Consider the following 15,409-nt stretch of genomic DNA (forward strand, 5'->3'; position numbering starts at 1 on the left):
GCCTCGGGCAGTATGTCGCCGCCCCCTTGGGCATCGTGCGTTGCCTTGGGTAGTGTTCTGCCGCCGATGGAGGAATTTTTCCTTCATTTTTCATGCCGCCACCGCTTTGCGTCAAATCGATCATCTTCCACTCAACTCTCTCTCTCTTCACTGGATTTCGACAGTTGGCGCAAATTCGACGGTCCCTATTTTTTATAAATAGGGACCTTTTCTTCCATTTCCTCATCACTTTTGTTCCATTCTTCCATCTTCCAAGAGTTTAGAGAGAGAGGGAGTGATCTAGAGAGAGAAGGAGAAAAAAAGAAGAAGAACGGTGCAGGAAAAATTTGAGGTTTCAGTAAAGAATTTAGTATTTCTTTAAACATCTAAAGGAGTATTTCTAGAAAAATTTATCATGAAGTCTGTGTTTTGTGTTTTGCATGTTCCATGCTTAGTAGTCCTAATAAAGTGAATTGTTTTTTATTTAAAGCATGCTATGTAATTTTATTGACACTTGATGATTTGCATGTAAATTAAATAATATGAATCTAGTGATATTTTCCTGAAAAATATAAAAGAAAGGAGAAAAAGAAAGAAAGAGAACGGGGATTAGCCTGAATGGTTCAAGAAATATATGTATCTGTATTGACATGCATAATGCATCAAGTGTCTCGTTAGGCTTTTTATCCCTAAAGGGTATTTGTTTCTCCCTCCCCCATCTGGTTTGGAAAGATTTGACAAGACCACACCTTATGGATGACGATGTACCCTCTAAAAACAGTGGTGACGCGAATATCTGTTAGGGGTCACCTTTGGCTAAGTACTACTATGATTATAGAATATCTTATAGGACCACAGTAGTTGATATGACCGTGGTCATAGATCGTACCATGGTCTGACAAGTTGGAAATATGCTTGAAAAAATTGCCGTTATCTATATCTGATATGGTCATTCCACATGGGTAGTCATAAATTCGTATCCACCCTTAGAGATGGATGTCATAACGACTTCGGGAAGTATGACACAAAAATATGAGCATTTCATGGTTTATTTAATTTTCTCTATTGTTAAGTATGATATTTGATTTTGATTTTTCTGACTATGACATGATATTTTTTTATAAATAAAATTATTTTCATAAAGTAAGATAGGACCCTAACATGACCTGATGATAAGTATTTAAGATATAATTATTCACCTTTAAAATCTTACAATGTTATTTAAATACTATTTTTCTTACTTAGTATATAGAACTCACCATTTTCATGGCCCCCCAGATGAGAAAGATAGTGAGCAATCCACTGTTGACCTACCCCTTGAAGTATATGAGGATCCCGTGGATCCATAACCCTTAAGTGCATGACTTGCCCCGTACTCTGATGAGTCCAATCGCATAATAATAGAAGTGACCTTTTTGTATTCTTAGTATTTTGATATTTTGTATTTAGCCACTTTTAGCCTCAGTTATGTATATGTGTAATTAGAACTCATATATTTTGGTAAGGAATTTTTAATAATTTGCTGCTGTAACAGCCCCGAAAATTTAAAATGGAATGCATATTAAAAATATCAAATGCGGAAGCGAAGTCAAAAATTCGATTAACATCCCTTACACTAAAACCAAAAACGTGCTCACAATATAAAAGATCAAACTACCTAAAGGAGAAACTTGAAAGTAAAAGCTACAAATATGACTATGGAGTCTTTAGGCGTCCCCTTCGTCGTCCTCCTGCGGAACTGGCTCGGGAACAATGTCTTCCTGATCTGAAATGATTAAATAAGGAATGAGCTACACTAGCCCAGTAAAGACATCACGATATCTCACCGTCATGGAGGTAAAGGTGGGTAGAAAATACAAAAAGACCAATGGAGCATAATTTACAACAAAACCTTTTATCAATAATAAAACCTTTACCATTCACTTACCTCGGTGAAATTCATAAAACAGTATACAAAAGCAATAACATCATCATCATCATGAAATCATATATAAACTGTATAACGTAATACTTATCAAGCCTTTCGTAATTCAATCGTTACACAATATATTTTCCTCATTTACCAGCCCACTAGTATCCATGGGGATCCATAGGGGTCCCGCTACCCGTTAACCCTTAACACTTGAAATCGTATTCCAGGGCCGTCCCCATACCCCGTCCGGTATGGGTGCCAAAACTATAAACCTCATTATCCCGTCCGGTATGAGGGTGAAACGGGCCGTCCCCATACCCCGTCCGGTATGGGCGCCAAAACACATAAGATCTCCATACCCCGTCCGGTATGGGAGACCACAATCCCGGTAGGGTTCCCTACGGACCCGGTCCGTCCACCATCTCCCAGGATATCTAGTCAGGCTGACCACATTATACAATTACCCATTTACATAATCTATCATTCTCTTTTCCCTCAGTCAACATCATCAATCCACATACAAACAAGCAAAACAGTAATTTATGCCAAACAGACAACACACAGCATCGATATCCCAGTCATTCAATCCATAATCAATAAAACAGTACAATATGCACACAAAACTATAAAATGAAAACATCAAACCTCATATTGCATTTAAAACTGTAAAACAGGCCAAATAACAGTTAACCGACAAACACACTAGACTCGGGCTCCATTAGCGACCTTAAGCAATTTCACACATTCGTTGATTCATGGAATAACGTTTTATCATTTATTGAACTTTAATACCGTGATAGGAGATAGGGTGAGGGGTCCTTACTCATTTCGGGGTCCGAACACGGCTTCACAGTGCGCTTGCAGGCTGTCCCTAATTTTCCCTGAATTTTTCTCGGGGAACTGAAATGTACTACTGGTACCTGCACGTGTTCCAAAAAAATCCCAAATTAGGCCCAGGGCCCCTTTCGGCCAATATCGCAACTCCAGCACGGCGGCTCCGCCGTGCTCCAGCGACGGCGCCGCCCCTTGCGGCGGCGGTTGGCCTCGGGTTGGCCGTTTTCGGCCGAATTCGGCCACGCTCGCATTGGTTCCTGCGATAAAACAACCCTACGGCCCTCGGGGGGCCGAAAATTTACAGAAAACCGAAGCTTACCGGCGGCGGTGCTCTCGGGTGCGGTGGCTCTCCGGTGAAGTTCGTGTTTTGGTGATTCGGCTTCGATCAACCTGTAAAGAAAAGAATGGTGATCACGGTGATATAAAAATTGCATTAAACGGAGGCCGGGAAGGGCCTCATCGGAGGCAAAAATCGAGGAGGGGCTTGGCGGCGCCGCTGGCTTTCGGCCGTTTGGTCGGGATTTTGGCTCCGATTTGGCCACTGGGGAAATCAGCGTGGAAAAACGAGTCGGGGGTATGAAATTTACCTCGATTGGCGGTCAGAAATCTCCCTGGTGCGGCGGCGGGTGGCGGGTGGCGGCGGCCAGCTCTGGTTCGTCTTCTCCGGCGAGGGCAGGCGGCTAGGGTTTTGTGGTCTGGTGTGGGGGTTCTATTTATACCCTTTTGCCTTTTGATCTTAGCCGTCCATTTTGATTAAATCTGGGCCATCCGTTTTTGATTAAATCTGGGCCGTCCGTGCGATTAAATCTGGGCCGTCCGTGCGCGTGATTGATCTAGACCGTCCGATCGCGCGCACGCGGATCGCCAACGTGGCCCGTCCCGGATCAACGTGGTCTTGCCACGTGGCAGGTCCCAGTTGGCCGGGACTGCTGACTGGGTCTGCTGACATGGCTGCTGACGTGGCCCTCCCTTTTTTTTTTTTTTTTCTTTTTTTTTTTTAATTTCCCGGGCGCTACAGCTGCACTGCATAAAACTTTATCATACACTCATAATCTATTTTTATATCTAGCACCCTTATGCTTTAGTTTGCTTTAGAGATGTCACAATAACAAATTAGAATTAAAAATTCATCATAATGGAAAGGACCAATCAAATAAGAGAGGGTTCATGTGAGATTGAAACATTGGAAAAAAATTAGGAAATGGGATTGGGGTGGCCACATGGACACCATGCACATGGGTGGGAAAATTCCCTCGCACTCTTAGATTGCCACATCATCTAATTAAACCACCTCATCATTCTTATCCCTTCCCCAAAAAATGCAGATGGGTTGGATTCTATTTTTCCTAGGCCTGGGTATTACGATCTTCCCCCTTTAAAATAAATTTGGTCCTCCAAATTTGCAATGACCAGGTGGTTTGAAAACATCCTAACTCGTTTCCAAGTTCCTCTTCAACCTAATGGTTTCATTATAATGTTGTTATTGGTGGGATCTCTTTAGTTAGTAGTCACTTTTTTTCTAACTCCCATACGTAAATTATAGTTTCTAAGAGTGTCTCATAAATTCAAATGTTTTTTTTACTTAGGGTTTGTTGGTTTTCAAAAATTTTTTGGACATTTATTCTAGCTAAAAAGAATGTAATCTAGGGCAACAGTGATTCTCAAAGTTCATTGATCTTTCTCAATTTCACGTGTCATAATTAAATTATTGTTTTTCAACTTTTGAAAAATTAATATATGGTTACTTGAAATATATCACCTATGGTATTCAATAAAATGTATCAACACTGAAACATTCGTGTCTAGTTGGTTTCCTAACTTCTGAATCCTAACTTGTGAATTTGTAAGGTCTTTATAGTTTCCAAGACTTTTTCTCTTTTATTTCAATGGCTTGATATCTACAAGGATTATCCTTTTAACTACATTGTATTATTTTTCTAAATCAATCAAAGACTGAATGATTCCTATTATACTTCAGTACTTGATTAGCTTATTCCTAAGGTCCTTCATAATGTACATGGTGAGTTATGGAATCCATGGCTATTATTAACAATCATCCGAAATTCATTTGACAGAAGGTTCATTTATTAGTTTGGTCACGAGTGGTTATGTTTACTTCTAGTTCTTGCAGGTACAAAGTTCCTAAAATTTTCAAGTGACCACTCTTAAGTATAGTCTTCAGATATAAGTCACAGGTTTATCACATCATCAATCTTCCAGGTATGGTGGTTATGATTCATCATGCTTTGGCTGCGCTACTCTGATACTTATATACTTAGGAGATTTATAATGGTTTGTTGTGAGAACATGCCCTAAGGTCTTTTTTTCACCTATAGAAATTTATTTAGGAGTAATGAGATTTTTTTCTAAGATGATGGATTCGATAAAACTTGATGCTACTCATGTTATTTCTTGTTATCATTTTTCACATACTTGGACTTTCTTATGCACTTTGGTATTATACAAACATACTTAAGTGTCATTCATAAATACACATACTCCTAATGATACACATTATGCATTTGCACACACAAATGCATATACCCTCAGTTTATACATACACCATCACATAAACCTACATCATATTAAATATATACGACATATATGAACCTATATCACACATGTATATACTTATCGACATATAGTCATATATACATGTACATACTACATGTATACACAATAGATATATATATGTATATATATTATTCACGCACCTAATTTACACACACTCAAATGCGCACACAAATCACACCAAACCATTCACACACATAATCATATATACGCACACATAACCACATCCACGCAGCCTTAATTTTATATACGTATACATGCAGTTATAAACACAAATCCTTAAGTATATGCATTTGTACATACAAACATGCATACTTTCTTATGGGATATAGCTCAACTAACATTTATATAAATTTTATATATTTAATTAATAAAAAACAAGGTTAAATAAGCGCAGAAAACACATGCAAGGAAATCTAAGAATGTCATGAATTTTTTTTTTATAAATTTCTCAAAGAACTTATAGAAAAATAAAGCTTAGAGAAGACAAATTCCATATGTATGGGGTCTGTATGAGTCTTGATATGTAAATATAAATCTAGACTTAGGTATACTGATATGCATATAAAGTGTGTTTTTGTAAGAATATAGGTATATTGAGTGCATTATATATCGCATATATATATATTGTGTGTATTGGGCATAATATGTGTAAGTATATCTGTACGTGAGTCGGTATATATATATATATATATGAATAAACATAAGAGACATTGAAAAAATTTGAAATGCTACTGAAGGAATTAGGTTTAGATAATAGAAAACAAAGAAAATAATAAGATGTACATATTCATAGTTACAGCGTCATGTATCCATTACAAGGAAACTAAACAAAGCATGTGGAATTTTGGGAAAATGGAAAACTAAAATGGGTAACTGGGATTTCTTATCGGATTGAATCCGTGTGTAAACCTCTTAATATCATAAATTGTTTTGTTAGAATTATTAATGAATTTCATTAAGTAAATTCAAGAAATAAGTGACACTCTACATTCTTACTTTGTTCTCTTACTTTTATTGGATCAACTTCTCTGTAGAAGTTCAAACTTTCTATAGTTTTATTCATTCACTATCTCCAATTGGCTTCGAAGTGAAGCCTTAATTATTTGATTTCTAGATTTATCACATTCCAACCCTTATAACTTCTACTTTTTAGACTTTGGAACTATAATCCTACTTTTTTATCTCTACAAATGCTTTGGATGATGTTCTAAAACATCTCCTAAGGGTGTATTACCTAAATTCTTTTGACTCTAAACCTCATAAAAATCCTAAGCCTCATGACGAAAGGGATGGTTCCGAGGAATGTGCACTCTAATACCAATTGTAACGACGCACTTTCTCTGTTGAGAAAGGAGCACTATTCTACGCAAATAACCTGGTAATTTTACGCAGCAATAAGCGAAAACTTAAGATTCAATCATCCCCTATAGGGAATTAAAAATTATGAGGCTTACAAAATTCTTTACATTCCATCGGTGTAATATAATTAAACCAACATTACAAGGAAAACTCTCAAGATCACTAAAGGTTCTTTAAAGTCTTTCTTCATCCTTGAACTTGCTCTTGATCTGGACCATTCTACACTAGGGAGTGTGAAATGGGGTGAGCTTCCCGGACTCAGTAAGAAAAACGAGCAGTGCTTAAAACAAAGATATGCACACACTCAATCATACAAGATTCACATAACAAATGCATATCTTCTTTAAAACCAATTCCTAATCAATACAATAACCATAATTTCATACATCTCAGTAATTCACTCTTTCACACATAATTTCATAGACATCATAAATACTCTAACATCACATTTACATAAACAAATAATATTATTCACTGGTTTCATAATACTTGCACTTATACTTTCGGACAATCACTTGCACTTGTCACTGCATTACTTATTATTACTTATGTCAATATTGTCTTCACATTACATTATTCCCTTATCACTTTTTAGTTGCACTTTCATTTTCAGCTATATTTTTATTAAGGTTTATAATTTCTATATTTTTGTCTTTTAAGAGTTTCATCATGCGATACTATTTCTGCCGACATCAACGAGGGCACTAAGGATCCCCTATACCACGTAGATACATCACATGTCAATTTTTAATTTTTACTATCTTAATGCACCCGAACACGGAAAGGTTATGCATTGGGTATCAGTAATCACTTTTTACATACACCCAAAGACGGAATGGTTATAAATGAGACTTCCCAATCACGTATGGCTGAGGCCATATCCACAAGTAGGGTTCACCATACTTCACTTCTCAAAATGGCTACACACACCCTGCCATTATTGATACTGGTTAAACAGATTTCTTTGTCGTTTAAATATCGTTATGTTATTATTTGAGTAATTAAATTCATCACTAGATAACCTACTCATGCATGCACTTACGTATACATCATATGTATTATACATAAACATGCCTACACAATAACCATAATACATACATCTTATATGCATGGTCATCGAATTAAATAAATATATATACACACAACACATACAACATACGCCTATGCAATTTTTTCTTAATTTCTCTTATTTCTTCTACTTTATAAGAACTCATTTGTGTTAAAAAGTCCACTATGAGTGGCTAATTTATTTATTTTTTCTTAGTTGATAGATCTAGCAAACTCCAGCAATGTACTTGGAAGATCTAATCGAATTAATTTGAGTTTTATCTCAGAGCTAGTATTTATTTACTCTTTGCACCTATATATATTTGTTGTTTTAGATCTATTTGAAGAGGACCCATCATACAAGAAGAGAAACAGTAAGCAACTAGTCTAACCCCTCAAATTTGTAATTGTTTGAGTGGTTCCAGCACCAAGTAGTGATCAGTGCCACATTGAGGAGGTAAGTAGTCTAGTTTACCAGTTCACGCGGATGAATCTAGCAACTTGAATCAGGTCCTTCTAATTCTCAAGCCGATGACAAGTTAAATCCTATGGATGTTCCCAAGACTGCTTGATAGTGAAGAACCAACTAACAAATGTTTCTATAACACTGCATTTAAATTTGATGTGTTAATTTACATATTTAAATTCAATTAATTAGTTTTTATATAAATTAAATCATGTGTAAAAAAAATAAAATTAAAATTTACCCCTAAATATGCTAAAAATAAAATTAGGGACTAAATCAAACAAAATTAAATTTATTTGGGGCTCTTTGTAAATTTAAAAATCAATTTAGAGGCCAAAATATAAAGAAAACTTGAAATCTAGGCCATTTTATAATTTTTAGAAAATGGGCCACCTAGGCTGGTTACATGGCAGCCGCCTAATCAAAGAAAGTTATGGCGTTTGACCCACACATGTGGTCATCTAGACAGACACCCATGGTAAGCAGATCGGACAGTCCTGGGTGTTTTGGGTAAATCCAACCGTGAGATCGGCGGTAATCGAATCAAACAGTGTGCAGACATGCAGAGGAAATGATTTTGATATAATGATCCACGTGCGGGATGTCGATCAGGTAGTCTACATGTGTTTTGAGATGATCCAACAGTCATACGATTGAATGGTTTAGATCTAAAGGAGAATCACGATCTAACGGGTGAGGGAAAAGAATGGCAAAATTATAATTTTCCCATTAATGAAGGCCCATCCAATGGACCACATGGGGCCACGTGTGTGAGGCTTGTGCAGTCCAGATTTATTGAGTGGTGTGTTTAAAAACCCATTTATGCCACTCAACCTAGCGTAATCTAGAAGGAAAGAAAAAAAATACAAGAACAAAAGAAGAAGAAAGGAAAAATAAGAGAAAGAAGGCCAATGTCTGCCATTCCCAGCAGAGGGAAGGAGGAAAAGGGGAGAAAGAGAGGTAGAGATTGTCAGCGAAGGGCCTACCACTAAGGGAAGGGCATTTCGTGGCCAATCAATGCCGAAAATCATGAAAATCCATCAAGATTTTTGGTGACCCGTGATCCCAACATGTGATCAAACAAGCATTGTGACATCACAAATGCTAATTAAGGCATAAGGGTGGTAGATACAGAAACAAATTACAAGTGCATAATAAATAAATATATGCAATGGAACAAATAATCACAAATCCCTTACAAATTATATCAGTGCCTAATTACATATATATATATATATATTTGAGGATAAAAGTGGCGATAAAATACAAAAGAAGATCACTTCTATCATTATGTAAATGGACTCATCATAGTGCAGGACAAGTCATGCATTCATAAAAGTTTATGGATCTATAGGATCCTTAGAGACTTCAAGGGGTAGGTCAGCGATTAGTTCCTCACTATCTTCCTCATCTGGAGGGGAGCATAAAAAGGAATAAGTTCTATATACTCAGTAAGGAAAATAATATTTAAATAACATCATAAGATTTTAAGAGTAATTAAAAGTACCATCATTACTTACCATTAAGAGTCATCTCTGGGTTCTTTATTAATTATGAAAATAATTTATTTGTTAAAGAAAAATATCAAATCAATCATGCTAAAAATAGAGAAAATCAAACAAATCATGATATGCATTATCTTTCATTTTATTCTTCGCGCAAAGTCATTCTGACTTCCATCTACAGAGGGCAATATGGATTTCTGACTACCCATGTAGAATGACCAATCCATTTCATTTATAACAGCAATCCGCAACTTGCCAAACCAATAACATTTTTACGGCTTGCCAACCCATGACACCTTTAGCTGTATTTTTCCAAATATGACCCTTACAATCATATCGCATCACCACGCTCGTCAGAGGGTACACTGTCATCCATAGGGAGCGGTCCTCTCACATTTTTTCATTCCAGATGGGGGGAGTAAAAAAATCCCTCATAGATAAAAAGCATAACGAAATATTTTATGAATTATGCATGCCAATGCCATTACATATTTCTCATGTCTATAAATCATCACATGTTCAATTATTTTTCCACCATCAATTGCATCATATATCATTATTTACCTCAAGCTTTTAATCATTTAAATGTCGCATGCCAAAATAATAAGTTCATATATGTTCATAAAACGTGTAATTTACAACGTAAATTATTTCACTCAAGCATATAAAATAATCATGCAAATATTTAGTTTAACCTTGTTAATTTTGTCTAGAAATGCTCTTTAGGATGTTAGAAGTAAATACTAAATTCCTTACTGAAACCTCGATGTTTTCCTTATGCCTTTTCTTCTTCTCCACCTCCCCCTCTCTCTAGATCACTTCCTATCTCTCTAAAGCTCTTAAAGGATGGAAAAATAGAAATGGAAGTGAATAGGAATAGTGAAGGGAGGGTCCCTATTTATAGAAAATGGGGACTGTTGGATTTGATCCAAGTGGCAAAATCTGGTGAAGAGAGAGAAAGTCGATGGGAAAAGTGTAATGTGACGACTGATGAATGTGACCGATGAATGGACGACACGATATGACCACGATGAGAAAACTAGAGGCACGCCCCCTAAGAGATGGTGGCATGCTGCCCGAAGGCGGTGCACAGCGCCCAAGGGGGTGGCGCGCACTACCCAAGGCAGTGCATGCTACCCCGACCAGCCGCACGCGCCGGCCTAAGCGAGCAGGCCTACTGCGTAAGCCTATTGGGCTGACAACTCCGATATATTCTGCCTTTTTTTTCTGTTTTTTCCCTGAAATCTTTTAAATAATAAATAAAATGAAATTTTCCTATGATAAAATAAAATAATTAATTTTAAGAATTATTTAACTGAATAAATACAAAATTAAAATACAAAATACGATATTCATATGAAAAAATTAAAATTACAAAATATTAAGGAGTTTTAAATGTTCTTATAGTCTGAATAAATAGGGATTCACATTACAAATTAAGCACGAAGGTTTTTGGGGTGTTACAGGCACTTTGGTGAGCATTTTTCTATAGCTCCATTTATTATTTCAATTAAATAAAATGCTCTAAAGAGAGCCTACATGTTTGAAGTTCAAACTAAATCAAAATCAAGCCATGTATGCACCCATGAAAAATCTTATGCAAGTTCTGGGTTTATCACTGACCCGAGAAGGAATTTTTCTCTGTAGTTTTTTTCTCAACTTTGGGGACATTTTTGGAGCTCAAATCATTTCATAGGGACTTCTAAATTGTAAGTATAATTAATTGGTAACACTAAGCCTTCATAGCATTAGTTTTTATCGATTGCGTTAACCAGGTAAGAATTTACAAGCTTGCAAAGAGGGGTTTGCGAGTAGGGTTAAAACCCATCTCAAAACCTATCCAGGCAATTCAAACAGTTGAAAAAGGTTCTAAATGGTTCTATTTGAGTTTTTCTTGAATGATTTTAACTCCATTTGCTTGATTTTATTTGTATATGTAACAATTTGCCCATCCTTGTGCTCAATTAATTTGAAAAATCTTATTTATTCGGGCCTTTAAGCAGTATTGAACTCATTTAATTTACTTCGCATATTATTCATCGTAATTCATGAATTTTTTTATTTTTAATTATTTTTATTTTATTTAATTTTATGTAATTTTAATTATTTCTATTTAATTATAATTTAATTGCATTAATTTGATTTATTTTATTTCAATACAAATAAAAAATGAAAATTTAAAAAAGTGGCGAAATGGAAAAAATCTCGTGAAAAAATCCTGTATGGAAGGGGAGCTGCTCGCGTGGGACACTTGCTCATAGTGCGTGCGCGCACACGAGCACAGCTGGTGCAGGTCGTGCGCATAGTGTGCACGTCCCAACCATGCAAATGATGTGAGGTCAGACCTGTCCTGTAGCGGGCAGGTTGGTCATCCGCGTGTCACCTCGCGCGCGGATAAGCGCTACACAATGTGCGCACGCAGTCTGCGCAGCAGGCCTTCGCAGAGAGGCACCTGTGCACCTGGGGCCTGCGCTCAGTAGGCATCCGTTCATGGGGCCCTGCGTGCACGGTAAGAGGCCTATTCGCCTGCAAGCTAGCCTGCAGTGTGCCGAGTGGGCCACTGCTACCTCGGGTAGTGTGCTGCTGTCGCCACGGGTGGCACACAGTCACCGCTAGTGGAGGAGACTTTCCTCCCTCATTTTTTTTGCTGAGTATCTTTTTCCTCTCTCCACTGAATTTTGCCACTAGACGCGAATATGATAGTTCCTAATTTTTATAAATAAGTCTTCCCTTCCCATTCTTCCCCACACTTCCATTTTTTAAGAATTAGAGAGAAAGAAAGAGAGAGAGAGTGATCTAGAGAGAGAAGGAGAGAAGGAAAAGGAGAACGGTGAAGGAGAAAATATCAAGATTTTGGTAAGGAATTTAGTATTTCTTTAGATGTCTTAAGGAGTATTTTTAGATTAAAAAAATTATTAAATATGATAATCGTGATTTTGGCTATTTTACATGCTTTCGTGTTTGTAGGACTAAAAAGTTGAATTGTTCTTCTTTTCAAACATGCTATGTGATTTATAGATACTTGATGATTTACATGTAATAGAAATAATATGAAGTCAATATTGTTACATGGAAAAATAAAAAAAACAAGAAAAATAGAAAAAAAGGGAAAAGTGGAATGAAGCATGAAATGTTCGAAGTATGTATCTATATTGACATATATAATGCATCGAGTGTCACGTTAGGCTTTTTATCTTTGAGGGGTATCCGTTCCCCTAACTCAATCCGGGGTATCTGTCTCCCCTTCCCCCATCTTGTTTGGAAAGACGGAAGAGGATCGCTCTTTGTGGGTGATGGCATACCCTCTGACGAGAGTGGTGACACGAATAGCTAGCTATTAGAGGTCACCTTTGGCTAAGTACTATCGTGACTGTAGATATCTAATATGACCACTATGGTTGGTACGACCATAGTCGTATATCGTATCATGGTTTGGCCAGCCGAAATTATACTTGAGCAACTTGTCATTATCTGTATCTATTCTTGTCATTCCACATGGGTAGTTGGAAATCAGTATCTGCCTTCAGAGATGGAAGTCGTAACGACTTCATGAAGCATGACATGAAAATCTCAGCATTTTATGATTTATTTGATTTTCTCTATTATTTGGAATGATGTATGTTTGTTTGATTGTATTAACATACTATCTTGCTAATAAATAAATTATTTTCATTATGTAAGATAGCCAAATAGTAAGTATTTGTGTTAGAATAATTCACCTTTAAAAGCTTAAGATATTATTTAAATATTATTTTCCTTACTGAGCATATGGAACTCACTCTTTCAATGCCCCCCCAGATGAGGAAGAAAATGAAGAACCGTAAGCTGACCTAGCCATTAAAGTTTATGAGGATCCTGTGGATCCACAAAACTTGAGTGCATGATTGTTCCCACACTCTGATGAGTCCAATAGCATAGTGAAAAAAATAGGCTTCTTTTATATTTTGACCTTGTATTTTGTAGCCACTTCTGGCCTCAGTTATATGTATCTAATTGGAACTTATATATATTTGTAAGGGATTTGCATTAATTTGTTCCGCTGTATAAAATTTCATCATGCACTCGTTATTATGTTTCTGTATCTAACACCCATTTGTCTTAATTATCATTGGCGATGTCATAGATGGTATCAGAGCAGAATTACGCGGATCAAATCCCTTACACTAAGAATTAGGTAGAAAGACCCTTAGAAGTTCCTAATAAGAATAAGTCCTCTTATCAAATAATTATACCACCGACTCATGTCTTCCTTTCTTTTATAGGAATGATGCAAGGAAGACCATCTGTAGAGCGTACTGAGTAGCCTGAAGTCCCAGATCACCCGACAAGGGCTAAATTTGCCGAACTCTTCTAAGCCATGCAAGGATTAACTACAGGCATAGGACAAAATCAAGCCAACCCTTGTCCACCTCATACCCCCGAATACGGAACAACTGAGAAGTCCATTTTCCACAACATAGCAATATTTGGGAAGCTTAATGTGCCATATTTTGAAGGTGGTCGTGACCCCTTAGTAGCCAAAACCTGGATCCGACAGATAAAGAAGTTTTTCTCTGTCCTAGACTTAACTGAGGAACAGAAGGTTCCCCTAGGAACTTTTATGCTCAACGATGAAGCTGGACACTAATGACAACTCAATAAAGAAGTCCTACCTACCCATATCACCTGGGAAGTTTTCATGGATGCATTCTTTGATAATGTTTTTCTTGCCTATGTCTGAGAAAAGAATGAGTAGGAATTTTAGGACCTCCACCAAGGAAATCTGACGACTGCCCAATATACAGCCCGTTTTGTCCAACTATCTAGGTTTACCCCCCTAATGGTCACCCCCGAAAGCTAAAAATCTAGGAAGTTTTTAAAAGGCCTTTATGCCAACATTTATGACCGGTCGCGATGCTGAGACCTAGCTCATATGGGAAGGTGCTAGAACATGCCCAGTTGACTGAAAAACCTCATCTCGGCCAAGCACCAACATATTGCCTGAGTTTGTACCTAACAACAACCGCAATAGCTTAGGAGGAGATTGCCTTATCTAGTAAGTAGCCACCTTGATAAATGAACTAGAGTTATTCTTCTCCTATCTTGCCTCCACCTATAGTTCAACCTGCCCTATCAGTGCATTAATCATGCCTGCTATCGATGCGGAAGCACCCAATATCTCATAAAAGACTACCCCCAATGACAGAAGACATAGCCATGCCTGTAGCTTAGGGTCACGTGTACCACATAGATGAACCTACTGCTTTCCCCACTCCTGTTCTTATCCAAGGTATGCTTTCTATCCATGATACTTCTGTCAGGGCTTTGATCAATACAGGTGCTACTCACTCTTTTATTTCCTACGCATTTGCTTGTAATCTTGATTTTAGGCTAGAAACTTTAACAGAAACATTGATGGTAGAAACTCCCTCTAGGAGATTATTAAAAGATAATTATTTATATAAATATTATAAGATAAAAGCTTTAGGATAGAAGTATTTATGAATATAATATTGTTAGATTTTTCAAGATTTGATGTGATATTAGAAATGAACTGGCTAGAAAAGTATAGAGAAATAATCGATTGTGAAAGTAAACTTGTAACCTTAGGAATAAAATTATTGTTATTATTTTTTCTAACAATTGAATAAATAGGAATATAGGTGCTGATCCTGCTGTGTGTTTCAGACCAATTATTTACAACTTTTCAAATGTCTTTCCCATCAAACTTCCTGATTTACCTCCCCCGTAATA

This window comes from Carica papaya, chromosome 9, assembly GCF_054855325.1.
Source record: "Carica papaya isolate Zhongbai chromosome 9, ASM5485532v1, whole genome shotgun sequence".
Classification (NCBI taxonomy): domain Eukaryota; kingdom Viridiplantae; phylum Streptophyta; class Magnoliopsida; order Brassicales; family Caricaceae; genus Carica; species Carica papaya.